The following is a 16,759-nucleotide window of genomic DNA, read 5'->3' as shown; positions in this document are numbered from 1 at the left end:
CCCATCCCATCAGACTGATAAACAGAAGCAGAACACAAATCTAAACTAACTTCAAAATATAACCAAAGCACAGGAATATGACTCAATGGTAGAGTGCTTCTCTTGCATCTACAAGATTCTAGATTCCATCCCCAGTGCAGCTAGGGAGGTATCTTAGTTAAGGTTTCTATTGCTGTGAAAAGACACCATGACCACATGAACTCTTTTTTTTTTTTTTTTAAAAAAAAGATTTATTTATGTATTATGTATACAGTGTTCTGCCTGCATGTATGTCTACATGCCAGAAGAGGTCACCAGATCTCATTATAGATGGCTCTGAGCCACCATGTAGTTGCTGGGAATTGAACTCAGGACCTCTGGAAGAGTAACCAGTGTTCTTAACCTCTGAGCCATCTCTCCAGTCTGACCACAGCAACTCTTATAAAGGAAAAACATTTAACTGGGGTGGCTTATGTTTCCAGAGGTTTAGTCCATTATCATCTTGGTGTGACAAGGTGACATAGTGCTAGAGAGGAAGCTAAGAAAGGAAGCTACATCTTGCTCAGGCAACATGAAGTGGTCTGAGACACTGGATGTGGCTTGAGCATATATATATGAGACCTCAAAGCCTGCCTCCACAGTGACACACTTCCTCCACAAGGCTACACCCACTCCAACAAAGCCACACCTCCTAATAGTGCCACTTCACCACAGGAGGGAAAAAAAGAAAGGAAGGAAGGAAGGGAGGGAGGAAGGAAGGAAGGAAGGAAGGAAGGAAGGAAGGAAGGAAGGAAGGAAGGAAGGAAAAGAAAAACAATGTATTACAAAAGTGTTCTCAATTGTCTTAGTGCTAACAAAATATATATTCTTGGGACTAGATGTGTTTATACTTGGCCATAAATGTTTTGGTGCCCATATTTATGCACACATGTGTTTTCCTGTTCTGGTGAATGCATGAAAAACTGTAACATGTATTCTGTGTTTAGGTACATAGTTAAACATTCTATTATTATACGTAGGTGATGCTAAGTGTACTATGTATTGAGGTACATGTGTGCATTTGACTCTGTCCAAGTCTCTAAACATCAGTGTGAGTCCAAATGTATGTAAGTATATTATCTGTGTGTTTCTATGTGAGGCTGTGTACCCGTGTAGTCAGTATTCATCTATGTGGTTATGTGTTTGTGCATTTGCATACATGTTTGTATGTGCTTTTGGACATGTCTCTGTCACATATGTGTGTATGAATGTTGATGCATTTGTAATTTCAGTTCAATAGTATTCATATATTACTGTGTACGTATGTATATTGAAGTATGTTTTTGTACATTTTATGTGACTCTGCTTACTTCATATATCTGTGTAGAACTATAGCACATGTCTATGTGTAATAGCAATATACATATCTGTTTGGGGGGATCAAATTCATATGGAATTTATACATGTTTGTGTATGCTTATAAAAACAATACCTGCTCTCTCCTCCATTCGAGCAAAGATGCTCCAAGGAAAGAAGGCCAAGGGGAAGATGTCCCTGGCCCCTGCCATCATGAAGAAACAGGAGGACAAAAAGGTGCTGAATCCTCTGTTTGAGAAAAGACCTAAGTATTTCAGCATTAGACAGGACATCCAACCCCAAAGAGATCTCGCATGCTTCCTTAAATGGCCCTGCTATATCAGTGACAAAGAGCCATCCTCTATAAGCTCAAAGCTCCTGCTATTAACCAGTTCACTCAGGCCCTGGACCAGCAAACAGCTACCCAGCTTACCCATAGATACAGGCCAGAGACAAAGTGGGAGAAGAAGTAAAGGCTGTTGGCCCGTGCTGAGAAGAAAGCTGCTGGCAAAGGGGACATTCCAACTAAGAGACCACCTGTCCTCCGAGCGGGGGTCAATACAGTCACCACCTTGGTGGAGAACAAGAAGGCTCAGCTGGTGGTGATTGCCCACGATGTAGACCCCATTGAGCTGGTGGTCTTCCTGCCTGCCCTGTGTCAAAAGATGGGGGTCCCCTACTGCATCATCAAGGGAAAGGCCAGGCTGGGGCGGCTGGTCCACAGGAAGACATGCACCACTGTTGCCTTCACACAGGTTAACGCAGAGGACAAGAGTGCTCTGCTAAGCTGGTGGAAGCTGTTAGGACGAATTACAATGACAGATATGACTGAGTCATTTCAGATCTGCTGCCACTGGGGAGGCAACATCCTGGGTCCTAAATCTGTGGCTCAATTTGCCAAGTTGGAAAAGGCAAAGACCAAAGAACTTGCCACTAAACTGGGTTAAATGCGCACTGCTAAATTTTCTGTGCATAAATATAATTAAAAATAACCCAACTAGGGATTAAAGACACGTCTTGGTGGTTAAGAGTACTTGATGCTCTTACAGAAGATCTGAGTTCAGGTTGAGTGACTCACAACCTTCTATAACTCCAGCTCCAGAGGATCTAACACCCTCTTCTGGTCTTAATTGACACCCACACATACATGTTATATACACTCAAATAAACATGTACACATACACATAAACTTAAAAAAATACCTAGCTACATGAAAATCTCTTGCTTAGAATCTCATTTTGTTAGGCCGTACTGGTACTCAATTTATGTCTTGAAGATTTTTTTTTTTTCGAGACAGGGTTTCTTTGTGTAGCATTACGCCTTTCCTAGAACTCACTCTGTAGCCCAGGCTGGCCTTGAACTCAGAGACCCGCCTGGCTCTGCCTCCTGAGTGCTGGGGTTAAAGGTGTGCGCTACCACCGCCCGGCTGTCTTGAAGATTTTTAATCCTGGCACTTTCTCATACTCTCCAATACCATTGCCTCAGTCACTGGTGAGTGATGATCTTCCCTATACTCTTTTTTTCTCTGTTCCTTGTATTCCCATGATTATACCCTCAACCCTACTTCACTCACCACTTTAGTCACACTTTCCTGTGTTAGTTACTTGTTGCTGCGTAACAAACTACCCCCAAACTCAGCAGCTTAAAACAAGAAAGACATGCATTATTTCGGCAACCCTGCTTATGTATTGGCGGGGGGTGGGGGGGGGAGATACCCATGCCTCTAGTGCTGAGCTAGCTAGGGGCTGTGCTGCAGTTTGACTCTCAATGGAGGTTGTTTGTTTTTGCTTATGGTCTGCTTTTAATGTGATATAGATGACAGAATATCATGAAAAACAAAGCAGAAAATACCAGGCCTCCAGATCAATACTCAAAATTTTATACCAGTACACTGTCTTCTTTCTTTCAGAGAAAATAAGTCACAGGGACAGCCCAAGTTCTGAGAGGAAAGGGGCTGTGTACTCCACAGGCCACATAACTATGTTAACAGAATGTCCAAATGACAGCACCATGACATTTAAGAATGGTTTTGTATTGCAGAGATCATGTGATCCTTTCTGATCACCTATACCTAGGCTTTGTCATGAGCAATATCTGTCCTTTTTCATATCTCAAATTCCTAATTATCCAAATCATCCCCTCCTACCTTTACAATGTACTAATTTACATTATAAATCAGCCCTTCAACCCACTGGACCATCATTTTATTGATCTTACCACATTTTCACTGTTTACCTCTCCTTAAACATTTTCAGTTATTTTTGTTACTCATTAGAATCTTTTATGGAATCTAAGCTATTTTCCTGGTTAAATGAAGTTCTCCATTTTGTGTGCATCTGCACTTGTGTGCATGAATGACCTGCGGGAATACACAATGTGTATTCCCCACTGATAGTAAGCTTACCCTAGAATCACACCATAGTCTCCTAGTCCATTTATTTTGACATTCCTTGAAGAACATTTCACACTTTCTTCTCCTTCCAATTTCTGGTAGCTACTTCCGTCCTCAGCAGATGATGTTGCCTCCTGTTTCTTTAAGAATGTTTCAGCATTTTTGCTCATAGATGCTACTTTCCTTGTATTAGGGATGGAAAACCGAGATTCCTAGCTAAGATCAAACTTTCCCTGTGTGAGAAATCTCACTCTTATTCCAGGATAGCTATTAGAAGTTCTTTCATCTATCTTCAGGACTATCAGTCAGCTCTGGACTAAGGGATCCAGCAGACCATTTCAATCATCAAGTACACCAGGATTTATCTCCATTTAAAAAAGCAAATTATCATAGGTGAGGGCATAGACCAGAGCAGAGCACTTGCCTATTATACACAAGGCCCTAGGATGATCATCCCAGCACCTCTCTCTCTCTCTCTCTCTCTCTCTCTCTCTCTCTCTCTCTCTCTCTCTCTCTCTCTCTCTGCCTTTCTCTCTCTCTCAACTTGCTCTTCAGCCTTTGCTCTATTCTTTGTTCTTCACAGCAAAACTCAGGAGGTTTTTACTTTTGCTATTTATTTTTGTTGTTGTTACTTCATTTTGCTTTGAATTTTGAAACAAGGTCTGACTCTGTAGCTAAGACTTACCTGTAACTCACTATGTAGCCCAGACTGGCCTTGAATTTGTGGTGATCCTTCTGCCTCAGCTTCCCAAAATGCTAGGATTATAGGCATGTATCAGCAATCCAATTGTGCTGTTCCTAACTCCTTCATGAACCCATTTTAATCAAGCTTTCTGTCTCACTGTTCTATTAGAAACTGTTTTCTCACAGTCATTAGTGACCTCCACATATTCGGATACAGTCATTCTCAGATATCATGTGGACTATCAGTGACATGTGGCACAGTTGTCATTCTTGAAAACATTGGACACCATAGCTCACCATCTGATTTCTTAAATTACTGACCTTGCCTTTTCATCTCTCTTGTCTGTTCCTTCTCATCTTTTGATACCTTATTTAGCCCTTGAAGCTGTTTTCCCTATTTCTGCTCACTTCCTTGGTAATCTTATCAAGTTTCATGCCTTTAAACATCTTTTAGTCTCTAATAATTCAATGATTTTATATTCTGGTCAGATCTCTACAGACATGCAGGCGCACCTACATATTTGTGTCTCCATGTAGACATCTGATTGGCACCTTATACTTAACATGTTCAAAACCCAATCCCCTATCATGTCCGAACACAAACCAGCCCTTCTATAGTGACAGATCTTGTCTGAAGAAACAATATATCTGGTAAAGAAACACCACACTTATCATTGCTTAAACCAACTCTCCCAGAGTTACTAGGGCTCTTCTCTTTCTCTCAAAATCCTAGTCCAATTTCCCAGCAAATCCTATTGACTATACTGCCTAACTATATCCAGAATCGTACCATCATTCCTCCATCTCCCTTTCTTTATCCTTAATTTGTTCCTGTTTTCAAAAACTGAGCAGAACAATCTTTGTGTATGTGTGTGTGTCCATCTGTATATAAGCACATATATATGTAGGTATATGTGTGGGGGGTATATGCATGAATGGATGCATGTATTGGGGTGGTGCATGTGCCTGCACGTGTGCATGCATGTGGAGCCCATAGAACAATCCTAGCCATTGTTCCTGGGGTGCCATCTATATTTTTTCCTGAGATGAGATCTCTCACTAGTTTGGAACTTGTTAACTGTGTTAGGCTTACTGCCAGTGGGCCCCAGAGATCTGCCTGCCTCTGCCTGCCTGGTGCTGGGATTGCTCACAGGCTCTCATCACCATGTCCAGCTTTTGAAATGTATTCTGGGGATGGAACTCGAGTCCCCGTGCTCACATGGCATGCACTTCACCAACTGAGCTGTCTCCCCAGCCCGAGGCAGTATTTTGAAAACACAGGTTAAGCCATTCTTCTGCCTATCATCCTACCATGGTTCTTCACCTTGGAGCAAAAGCCCAAGTCTCTAATAGCAACGAAAAAGACCTATACACTGTTGTCTATCACCATGCTCTCCCTTCAGAGAGCTTCCTGCCAGACACACTGGCTTCCTCTCTGTTGCCTCAATATGCTAAGCATTTTCCTGCCCCAGGGCAGCTGACCTCATTGTCTCCTCAGCCCAGGAATATCTTGACACAAGCAACTGCATGCCTCACATTTCTACCCCTTTAATAATAATATTTTTTAAAGATCAACTTAATTGGACCTTCCCTGGCTACTCTTACTCAAAATGTCAACTATTTACCTAGCATTTCATCTTTCACTTTCCTGTCTGTACTTTGTCATGAACATATCACTATCTAACCAATTACATGTTTTTTGTTTTTTTTGTTTTGTTTTGTTTTTTCAAGACAGGGTTTCTCTGTGTAGCTTTGCGCCTTTCCTGGAACTCACTTGGTAGCCCAGGCTGGCCTCGAACTCACAGAGATCCGCCTGGCTCTGCCTCCCGAGTGCTGGGATTAAAGGCGTGCGCCACCACCACCTGGCACATGTGTGTTTTTTAAACCACATCATCTTCTCACTTACTATGATATGAAATCCAAAAAACCAGAAAATTTTAATTCTTTGCTCAATGCTGCATCCATATTGCTTGGAAAACCCCCAGTAACATGATATGATATGTGCTCAACAAATAGTATTGAATGCAATTTGTAGGATAATCCATATGTGAGGACTTATCAAACTATCTGTTCATACATAGATAGATATGTAATACATGTAATACATGCATGTATGTAGCAAGGAACATGGTTGAAATTTGAGTAGGTCCTTGTGTGTTTATGGTATGAATACTATTATACTAAGTACTTCACAAGAAATATGTCATTTAATTCAATTCATGTGGCAGAAGTAATGTACTGTTTAAGATTACCCTATAACCAGACTGTGTTTCCCAGTTCTTCCAATTCCTAGTTATGTGAACATGGATAAGTACCATACTCCCTCCCCTCAGAGACTTATTTTCCTCACCTGCAAAATAACAATAGGTCCTACTTCATAGAGTCATTGTGAGGATTAAATGAGAAAATACATAGGAAGCCTGCAGAATAGTTGCTAGAACAGTGTAAACATCAAGTAATGTTCGCTAATACTTCCAAATCATATGTGAGCTGAAGCTCTGAATTTGGTAGAGCAACAATGATAACAGGCGTATAATAACTTCCATTTACTGTGTGCCTAATATATATTAATTAGGCTCTTTTCATATATTATGATAATATATAGACATCCATATACACATATGCCCATGTCCTTATATGCATACGTTTTAAAATAGTAAACATTCTAAGTATGATGGTACACGCCTTTAAGAGGAGACAGAGGCAGGAGGATCTCTTTGAGTGCAAGGAAGGCCAGCCTGGTCTATTTAGTGAGTTCCAGGACAGCTAGGGCTGCACAGTGAGATCTCGTCTCAAAAAAATTAGCAAAATGAAATAAAATTTAAAAACAAAAAATTTAAGGAATCTGTCCAGGATTATAAAACACTAACTGTGCTACACATAGCTGGTCTGTGTAAGGCCAGAACAGGTACTCTCAACTACCTTGTGCTAATGAAGGCATACCTTATGGTTAGCATGTGTTTGTGCATTGTCTTAGTGTGTGCTCTATGTGCAAGAGCATGTGAAGACATGTGGCTGTCTGAGCTCCGTAATTGCCCCTAGGAGCACATGCATGTTTTTAGAGACTATTCTTGTCATTTCCTCACCTGTTATTCTCCAATATGGCCAGCAGAGGGGGCTCAGGAATTTTTTCTCACCTTGAAGAAGCCTTCACTGCTTCCTTTGGAAAATGCATTCCTGAAGGGATAGCTATGGTTTATGATTAGCTTTTCATACTTTGGAAAGAGAAAGCAGGCATCCAATCAGACCTAGAATCTCTCTACCACCAAGGCCATATCTGTCTGAGAGCAGACATTCACAAAGAATGCTCATCCACTGAGCTGCCCAGCATCCCCTCCATCTCTCCTACAGTACCACAACATGTCTCACTCTCTGATTCTCCCTTTCTCAAAAACCAGCAATTGCCTGAAAGATAAAAAGGTTTTGTCCAGATTTTTGTTGTTGCAGTTTTTTGTGTATTTAGTTTTCTGAGATGGACTCATATAGCCCAGACTAGCCAAACATGACCTCAAACTCCCAATTGTCTGTCTTTCCTTCACTTCCCAAGTGCTGATATTACAAGCATGAGTCACCTCACCATGCCAAGCTCAGGTTAATTTTCTTGTAGAGATCCAATAGTTTCAGCACCACTGTTAAAAAGATCATTATTCCTCTATTAAATTGACTTTGCTCTTTGCTAAAGACTAGCTGCCTATATTTGTTTACATTCATTTCTAAGCAGTTTTTTTTTTCTGTCAGATCCCCTAGAACTTGAGCAACAGGTAGTTGTTAGCCACCTTATGTGAGTGCTGGAAACTGAAGCAAGTCCTCTGCAGGAGTAGCCAACACTCATAACCACTGAGCCCTCTCTCCAGACCCTCATTTATTCATTTTGCATTGTAATTAGTCGTTGCTAGTATACAACAAAGTAATTGATTGCTGTATATTAACAACTTACCCTTTGGCTAACTACTTAGTTCTATAAGGATTTCTGTGTTTTGTTAGTGTGTTAAACTATTCTACATAGATGGCCATGTCATTTGCAAAATAATCCTGTGCATGTACATGTGCACATGCGTGCATGTGTGCATATGCATATGTGTGTGTGAAAGCACACGCATAAGCATGCATCATTTAATCCTTGGGTTTACTCTACAAGTCAGGTGCTAATAATACCCCAATTTTACAGGAGGAGAGGAAATTGAAGCTTAACTACCTGAACTCAAATGTCCAAGAAAAAAAAACAAGAAAGAACTTCTGGGAATGTAGAAGCTGATATGTAGCCCAGGTGTGATCTCTGCATGCCAAGACAGAGAAACATTTCCAGGATATTAATAGAGCAAAGGGAGCAAAAACTCCTATGGAGGAGGGAAGTGAATTTCTGTCCCTGGTTCACTGTGTGTCACTATGCAAGTTACAGGATTCAAAAGAGTTAGGATATCTATACCACTGATCTTTATAACATTGGTCCTGCTCGAAGGTGTGTCATATTACTAGCAGAAAAGATAGGGCTCAGATATACTACTTCAATTCTGCAACTTAAGAGATTTGTCTTAACATAGATGGACTAATAATTATGTAAGAGTATGGAAGAGCTATATGAAAAAGCAAGGAACTTTCTCACCAGTGCCCTAGACATATACACACTAGATCAGTGGTTCTCAATCTGTGGGTAGTGACCCCTTTGCCTAAGACTATCAGAAAACACAGATATTTACAGATGTTATAATTCCTAACAGTAAATTACACTTATGAAGTAGAAATGGAATAATTTTATGGTTGGGAGTCAGCACAACCTGAGGAACTGTATTAAAAGGTCGCAGCATTAGGAAAGTTGAGAACCACTGCTCTAAGAGATGCCCCAACTAAGAGGGAAGGGTACAAGATGAAAACAGCAGGCAAACACCACTAAGTTTGAAAGTGGCACTGGTCCTCACAGAAGCATAGCGTTTTCTAAAACAGGAGATAGCTGCTATTTTTGGTATACAGTCTAATGCTGGGTACACAGCAGGCACTTGGCAAGTATAAACAACTCTTTCCTTAGTTCTATTTTGAAAGATAGGAGTCTCCTAGCATAAGCCAGGGTCATAGCCTTTATAGCCACTGAATAGTTGCTCCCTCAGTTCAGAACACATTCTCTAAGACCTATGAGGACTGGCCCAGGACAAACTTTCTGAAGTACTCACTTCTTCACCCCTCCCACATTTATGGAATTCTTATCTAATGTATGGCTAACCCTTTGAACTTAGTCATTGGTTAATCTCTCCTACCGATCAGCTGGGTGCCTTCAGGAAACTTCACTCTGGAATGCTTCATCTCCCAGTTAGGAATAAGGGGGTGGAAATCCTATCACCTTCATGGGGTTCTGGGGAGTATGAAATGAGAGAATGAGGATGACACTCTGAGCAGAGTGCCTAGTACCTCAAAATTCTACAGAAGTGTCAGTCACTATATTTTTTCCCAGAGCATTTTCTAAAGTCCTGCTGTCTGGCCACAGGGTGTCATGAGCAGAGAGAGCCCAGAATCTCTGGATAGTCACACTTGGCTACTTACTAATTCACCAAGAATCCCGGAATACATGCACAAGAGGTTAAAACAGAATCTTCCATTCTAAAGGATATTTCTCTGCCCTAGGAAGGCACACCATAAATCAAGGTCCTAGGGAACACCCTTGGCTGAGCCAACAGGAAGCCAGAAAGCCTGGTTGGTAAAGGAAGCTGTGGTGATATATTGTGTATCAAATAAAGCTTGCCTGAGGATCAGAGGACAGAGCCAGCCTCTAGATTAGAAATAGAGGTCAGGCAGTGGTGGCACACACCTTTAATCAAAGCCACTCTGGACTACATGAGATTGACTCAGTCTAGTAGAGAAACAGAGCCAGGCAGTGGTAACACATACTTTTAATCCCAGTACTTGGGGGTCACACGCCTTTAATCCCAGCCCTTGAGATCTCATGCCTTTGCTACCAGTATTTGGGAAGCACAAATGTCATTAATCCCAGCACTAGGAAGGAAGTGAAATGGCTGGGCAGAGAAAGGCATATAAGGCGTGAGGAGACAGGAACTAGATCGCCTTTTGTCTGAAGACTCAGGGGCTTTCAGTCTGAGGATTTGTGGAGATAGAATTTCACCTTCCATTCAGCCTGAGGATTCAGTAGTGGTGAGAAGTTTCTCTAGTGGCTTGTTCCTTTGTCTCTCTGATCTTTCAGCATTTACTCCAATATCTGGCACCAGGTTCTTATTATAAGACTATTTAGGATTTGTGCAACAGAAGCAAAGGGGCTACCATAAGGACTAAGTAAAGACATTTGAGGAAAGCCCGAAGCCTGGCACTGGTATTCACTGTGTGAACAATTATTAGGATTATCCATGGTTGCAGGCCCTTGAGGATCCTGCTGGTGAATCCCACTTAGACTTACAGGGAATGGCCTTCAGGGTAGGATATATGGAATACTCAGCAGATCCTACTAACTCAATGCTGATGTTGTCAGACATGTTCTCTATAGAGAAAGAGTAGCAAATACAGAGCAGTAGTTCTGAGTAATGCTCTTCCTGTATGAGGGGGACATCCCTGACGTATCACTCCATCCCACTGAGACAAGAGAAAACCTCTGATCTGGCTTCAACATAGTGTTCTGGGAGGAAATTGCCAAAAGGACAGAAGGCGGTCCGGGAACCTTGCCTAGGAGAAGATTTGCCTTTTATTTCTTAAGGATATTTTTCAAATCTCATTTCAGTTAGTGACTTTATCGGTTATGGTTTATATTGGTATTGAAATCTTTATTGACATGAGGGCAGCTTCACATGCTGACATAAGAGACTGGTAGCTTGGATTGAATAAAAGGGGGAAAATGAGGACTTCTATAATAGCACTAAAAGAAGCATATTCATTCATTCATTCATTCATTCACTCAATCATTCATATTCTCTCTCCTTCCCTCCCTTCTTCCCTTGCCCTCTAACCCTCTTCCTTGTTCTCCTCCTTCTCCTTCTGTTCTCTGTTTCTTCATGTCTGCTATGAGGTGAGTTAGCCTTCATCACATGTTTCTACCATCATGATGTTCTTGCCCTACCATGGACTCAGTATCAATACAGCCATGGGCTATGTCCTGGTTTGTTTTATATCAACTTTACACAAGCTAGAATCATTTGGGAAGAGGGACTCTCAATTAAGAAAATGCCTCTATACGATTTACCTGTAAGCAATTCTATAGTGCATTTTCTTAATTAGTGATTGGTATGGCAAAGTCCAGCCCATTATAGGTGATTCCATTCCTGGTGTGTATAAGAAAGCAGGCTAGGCAAGCCATGAGGAGCAAGCCAGTAAGCAGCACGTCTTCGTGACATCTGCATCAGTTCTTGCCCTGCCTTGAGTTCCTGTCATGACTTTCTTGAATGACAGACTTCATGCTGTAAGATGAAATAAACCCCTTCCTCCCCAAACTGGTCTTAGCCATAGTGTTTTATCACAGAAAAAAAAAACCTTAACCAAGACAGAAAATGGATTTAACCCTCTAACCACAAGCCAAAATTAATCTGCGCCTTTCAATTGTTTATTTCAAGCATTTTGTGGAAGCGATCAAAATCTGACTAAACAAACATAGGAGGTTTAGGGCATGTTTGTTCTGGCTTAGTAGAGTGGACCTGTCCTCTCTGTCCTGTAGCCCAGTTCTCTTCCGGGCTCTGCTGCTGGAGTCAGCCCTTCATCACTGTGCACCAGGTAAGCCCCAAACATTGCCTCAGCCAGTCCTCCCAACCACAGTGACCTATGGATTTTCTCAAGGTCCCACAGCTGGAAAGTGGAAAAACTAAGACGAGGAGGTTTGATCTCTTTCTGCTGCCATCCGCCTGTCCATGAGGTCATTTCCTGTGGCACCACTGGGCCTATGCACATCTATTTCTAAGAAGACCCCCTGGAGACTGGCCTCAATCTTTATTGAGGTTTTATGGATTCCTGGGTTCGAATTTCAGCTGCCCAGTATAAAAAGATGAGCCCGATGTTCTAAGGCCTGTATCACTGCTCTAAGGGCTGTATCACTGGCCTGTCATCTGTTCCCCTGTGTACTGCACGGGGAGGCCCTCACCAGTTCAGCCCATCTGACAGCTACCTTTTTTTTTTGGTCTCCTCCAATTGACCTTCCTTTTGACTTGTAGATTTTGGTTAAGAAGTTCATTTGGGGGCCAGCCTCCTGGAACTGGATCTTCTAGTTTCTCCATTCTTTGATGCATATATTCTCATCAAATTGGCAAAACTTGACCAGTCTCTATGATACTACATATTATATGCTTTTCCTTCAAAATCCTTCCTCTAAATTACACTAATCTCGAACCTTCTTTTCAGATTTTTTTCTTGAAACCAATTTGTTTCATTCAGTTATTCATTTATTCAGTATATTCCTGCTGATACCTTGTGATTTGCTGAGTATTAAACTAGGAGGTGCTGGTATAGGAAAGAAAAAGACAGACCAAGCCCCTGATGCCTTAATGCTTCTAGTCTATCTGAGAGAAATAATCATGAAGCAACTCACTACAGAAATCACTGCTGATTCCACTCTGTACATCTAGAATTTTCTCTAGCTTCCACACTCAAACCTCATACCTCACTAAATTTGATTAGGCACCTATTACTAAACACACATTGTACTTTCCAACTCCCCATAGTGTCCTAAATCTTTCTCCATTTTAGTAAAAAGATATGAATAAACATATCCCCTATGAAATAGAATAATATGCAATGAGTACATGTAAAGGTGTTTAATATCATGAGTTATCATAGAAATACAGATAAATTGTAACATGCTACTTCATGTACAATAAAAATGTGGACAATAGAAGCTTTGATAAAGTACATGAAGATACATGGAACTCTTAGACATTGCTGGCAAAGTTAAAATAGTACTGTACTTTGGAAAAAACTTGGCAGCTGCTTTAAAATCTAAACAGTGACCATATAATTCAGCAATCAATTTCTAAGTATATAACATAGGATAAATGAAAACATATGTTCATTACTCACAATGGCCAAAAGGTAGAAACAATCTAACTATCCATCAAGCCATGGATTCAAATAGAAAATATAATCTACGCATCCACAATATCCATAGACTATTATCTGGCAATAAAAGAATTAGGTACTAATATGTGCTACAGTATACATGCATCATGGAAAAATCAAGCTAAATGGAATAAAGTATTTACATAATATGCTGTATTACATTATTCCTTTTATATGAAATAAAACATCCACTTGGTGTGGAGAAGTTGGAGAAAGAAGAGTTTGAGTGGTAACAGATGTGGATTTCTGTTTTGGATGAGGGAACTCTTCAGGAATAAGATAAGTTGAGATGGCTCAGCATTGTGAACATATTTTTGAAGCCTCTGGAATGCACATTTTCAAATGGCAAATATCATGTATATGAATTATAAATCAAAATATAATTTAACCTGAAAATAAATAAAAATAGAACTACTGAATCAGTATTGCCATTTCAGGGCATATATTCAAGAACACTAAAAGCATGTTCTCAAAGAGATGCTTTCACACCTCTGCTCATATCACCACTATTCACAGGAGGCAAGAGAAAGAAGCAACCCAAAGACCCATTTATTGATTAATGGATAAACAAAATGTGGGGGCTGGGGATGCAACTGAATACAATAACATTTTCCTACAATATAAGAGGCACCATAAAAACAACAACATGTAGTATATTAATGCAATAGAAATCTATGCAAACTTAAAAGAAAGGAGTCCTGTCACCTATAGAAAATAACAGTAAACAATGCAACAATAAATTTAAGAAAATATTTCCAATTATAATAGCATCAAAAGAGAGAAAATCAGCAGTAAATTTAACAAAAGAAGTCTATGGTGTTGGAATAAGAATGGTCTCCATAGGCTCATATGTTTGAATGCTTGGTCCACAATTGGTTGAGCTCTTTGGGAAGGATTAGGATGTGTGGCCTTTTTGGAGGAGGTGTGTCACTGAAGGTGGGCTTTGGGATTTCAAAAGGCCCAGCACCCCCCATGCCCCTGCTTGTAGATCAGACATAAGCTCTCAGCTACTGCTCCAGCACCATGCTTGACCTCATGCTGCCATGCTCCTTGCCATGATGAACATGGGCTCACCCTCTGAAACTGTAAGATTGTTTCCAATTAAATACTTTGTTTTACAAACTTCCCTGGTCACAGAGTCTCATCATATCAATAGAAAAGTACCTAAGACAAAGTGTAAGACTGAAAACTATAAAACCTTGTTAAAAGAGATTAAAGAAGACTTAAATAAAGCAAAGCATACTCTGTGTTCACAGATTAAAAACCTTTATTGCTACAGTAGGACTATTCTCCTAAATTATCTACAAAGCAATCAAGTCACCAACACATCCTGGACACCTCTTTTGAAAAAGTGGACAAGCTGACTGCAATAGTCTTATAGTAACACAGGGAGCACCAAATAGCTAAAAAAATCCTCAAAAATGTTGAAATACTTATATTTCCTGATTTTAAATTTCATTACAAAACTATAATAATGAGGCCAGGCGGTGGTGGCACACGCCTTTAATCCCAGCACTCGGGAGGCAGAGGCAAGTGGATCTCTGTGAGTTCGAGGCCAGCCTGGTCTACAGAGCTAGTCCAGGACAGGCTCCAAAGCTACAGAGAAACCCTGTCTTAAAAAACAAAAAACAAAAACAAAACAAAACAAAACAAAACAACAAAAACCAAAACTATAATAATGAATATTGTGTGGTAATAGTATAAGGATGAACACGAGGATCAGTAGAATAAAACTTAGAGTCCAAAAATAAACCTTTACTTTTATGGTCAATTGACTTCAATAAGAGTAATAAGTTCATTAATGTGGAAAATTGTGTTTTCAATAAAAAGTGCTTAGATAACAATATCCAAATGTGAAAAAGTGAATTTGAATCCCTAGCACATACCATATATAAAAATTAACCAAAGAGTTGTATATAAGGCACATTCCATGAGATAGGATGTGGTGGTACTGTGTTCCCTGAAATATTGTGCACTCTAATAAACTTATCTGGAGTCAGAGAACAGAACAGCCACTATATTAAACATAGAGGTTAGGTAGTGGTAGAACACGCCTTTAATCCTAGCATTCCAGAGGTAGAGATCCATCCAGATCTCTGTGAGTTCAAAGCCACACTGGAAACAGCCAGGCGTGGTGACACACACCTTTAATCCCAGGAAGTAATGGCAGGAAGCAGAAAGGTATTTAAGGCATAAGGATGAGGAACTATAGCCTGGTTAAGCTTTTAGGCGTTTTGAGTAGCAGTTCAGCTGAGGATTCGTGCTACAATAGGATCCATAACTTATGCTGATACAGTGGCCAAGAACCTGAGATGAGATAAGTCATGGGCTATTATTCTGCTGAACGGATATAGCAATAAAATGGCTCCTGATGACATACTTTTCTTAGTTTGGGTTTCTATTGCTGTGAAGAGACACCATATCCATAGCAACTCTTATAAAGGAAAACATATAATTGGGTTCAGAGGATAAGTCCATTGCCATCATGGTAGGATGTGGTGGCATGCAGGAAGATGTGGTTCTGGAGAAGTAGCTGAGAGTCCTACATCTTGAAGGTAACAGGAAATGGTCTGAGTAAAGCTTGAGCAAAAGAAACCTCAAAGCCTACCCCCACAGTGACACACTTCCTCCAACAAGGCCACACCTACTCCAAAAAGGCCATACCTCCTAAGAGTGCCACTCTCTTTGGGGGTCATTTTCTTTCAAACAACCACAGTATTGCTATACCCATAAATCAGTGACACACTCATCCCACATCAGGGAAGCTTCTATTTGCAGTAGATAACAATTAACACCAAGTGCTGTGGGATGGTCTGTATGTCAAGTGTGTTGCTGATTGGTCAATAAATAAATCACTGATTGGCCAGTGGCCAGGCAGGAAGTATAGGCAGGATAAGGAGGAGAATAAAGCTGGGAAGTGGAAGGCTGAGTCAGAGAGACACTGCCAGCTGCCACGATGAGAAACAGCATGTGAAGATGCCGATAAGCCACGAGCCACGTGGCAAGGTATAGATTTATGGAAATGGATTAATTTAAGCTGTAAGAAAAGTTAGCAAGAAGCCTGCCACAACCATACAGTTTGTAAGCAATATAAGTCTCTGTGTTTACTTGGTCGAGTCTGAGCGGCTGTGGGACTGGCGGGTGACAGAGATTTGTCCTAACTGTGGGCCAGGCAGGAAAACTCTAGCTACCACCAAGATCTACAGCTGGATAATGTTTAGAGAGTAAGAGACTTTGGAACACCCAGTCCTAAATAGGATGCATTCAACTATCGCCTCCCCTCAAGGTTCAGAGGTGTATGCAGAAGATGAGGTAATGATATAAAGAGCCAGAGGT

General features: G+C 40.7%; 1 pseudogene; it reads left to right on the top strand.

The window, feature by feature from the left end:
* Positions 1-1,476: 1,476 nt before the first annotated feature.
* On the top strand, positions 1,477-2,261 carry LOC131899504 (large ribosomal subunit protein eL8-like; annotated as a pseudogene).
* The last annotated feature ends 14,498 nt before the right edge of the window (positions 2,262-16,759 follow it).

Source organism: Peromyscus eremicus, chromosome X (genome assembly GCF_949786415.1).
Source record: "Peromyscus eremicus chromosome X, PerEre_H2_v1, whole genome shotgun sequence".
NCBI lineage: Eukaryota > Metazoa > Chordata > Mammalia > Rodentia > Cricetidae > Peromyscus > Peromyscus eremicus.
Note: the sequence above shows the minus strand (reverse complement) of the source record. Positions and strands in the feature narration are given on the sequence as shown.